At 37.8% G+C, this 1562-nt stretch overlaps 1 non-coding gene across 1 annotated transcript; it reads right to left on the reverse strand.

The window, feature by feature from the left end:
- Nucleotides 1-1071: 1071 nt before the first annotated feature.
- LOC148572123 (small nucleolar RNA R71) lies at nucleotides 1072-1175 on the reverse strand. The gene has a single exon (XR_015907948.1). It is a non-coding gene; the product is annotated as a small nucleolar RNA R71 (small nucleolar RNA).
- Nucleotides 1176-1562: the final 387 nt, after the last annotated feature.

Raw genomic sequence — 1562 nt, forward strand, 5'->3', positions numbered from 1 at the left:
TTTACTTGACACCTTCACGCCACAAGCACATGGTTAGGGACAGCTTGGTTTGGCCGCTTAGGCCAGGATTTTATTCCTTTAGGCCCTCCTCTCAAATGATGCTCAAAGCCTTGGATCCTTTTTATCCTTGCCTTTTGGTTTTAAAGGCTATTGGCTTTTTGCTCTTGCCTTTTGGTTTAAAGAGCTTTTGGCTTTTTCTGCTTGCTTTTTCTTTTTTTTTTCTTTTTTTTCTTTTTTTCGCTTTTTTTTCTGCAAGCTTTGTTCTTCACTGCTTTTTCTTGCTTCAAGAATCATTTTTATGATTTTTCAGATTATCAGATAACATGTCTCCTTTTTCATCATTCTTCAAGATCCAACATATTTAACATTCATAAACACCAATTTCAAAAGACATATGCACTGTTCAAGCATTCATTCAGAAAACAAAAAGTATTGTCACCACATCAAAATAATTAAACTAGTTTCAAGGATGAATTCGGAATCATGTACTTCTTGTTCTTTTTTAATTAAAACATTTTTCATTTAAGAGAGGTGATGGATTCATAGGACATTCATAACTTTAAGGCATGGACACTTAAATACTAATGATCATGTAATAAGACACAAACATAAACATAAAGCATAGTAAATGAAAAATAGGAAAATAAGAACAAAGAGATTAAGGAATGGGCCCACCTTAGTGAGGGTTGCGTCTTCCTCTTCTTGAAGAACCAATGGTGCTTTTGAGCTCCTCTATGTCTCTTACATGGAAGAAGCATCTCCATTCCTGCCATTGGAGCAAACAACTTTGAGTTGAAACCTCAATTAGTTTCTCTGATGCAGCAGAACTGCAAGTTTCATGGACTTCCATCTGAAGATCCTTTTCAGTTCTTAACTAAATTCTTGCAGATATGTGATACTGTTAAGACTAATGGAGTAGATCCTGAAGTCTACAGGCTCATGCTTTTCCCTTTTGCTGTAAGAGACAGAGCTAGAATATGGTTGGACTCTCAACCCAAGGACAGCCTGAACTCTTGGGATAAGCTGGTCACGGCTTTCTTAGCCAAGTTCTTTCCTCCTCAAAAGCTGAGCAAGCTTAGAGTGGATGTTCAAACTTTCAAATAGAAAGAAGGTGAATCCCTCTATGAAGCTTGGGAAAGATACAAACAGTTGACCAAAAAGTGTCCTTCTGGCATGCTTTCAGAATGGACCATCCTGGATATATTCTATGATGGTTTATCTGAGCTATCAAAGATGTCACTGGACACTTCTGCAGGTAGATCCATTCACCTAAAGAAAACGCCTGCAGAAGCTCAAGAACTCATTGACATGGTTGCTAATAACCAGTTCATGTACACTTCTAGAAGGAATCCTGTGAGTAATGGGATGCCTATGAAGAAGGGAGTTCTTGAAGTTGATACTCTGAATGCCATATTGGCTCAGAACAAAATATTGACTCAGCAAGTTAATATGATCTCTCAGAGTCTGAATGGAATGCAAGCTGCATCCAACAGTACTCAAGAGGCTTCTTATGAAGAAGAAGCTTATGATCCTGAGAACCCTGCAATAGCAGATGTGAATTA

This window comes from Arachis ipaensis, chromosome B3 (assembly GCF_059453495.1).
Source record: "Arachis ipaensis isolate K30076 ecotype BB chromosome B3, ASM5945349v1, whole genome shotgun sequence".
Classification (NCBI taxonomy): domain Eukaryota; kingdom Viridiplantae; phylum Streptophyta; class Magnoliopsida; order Fabales; family Fabaceae; genus Arachis; species Arachis ipaensis.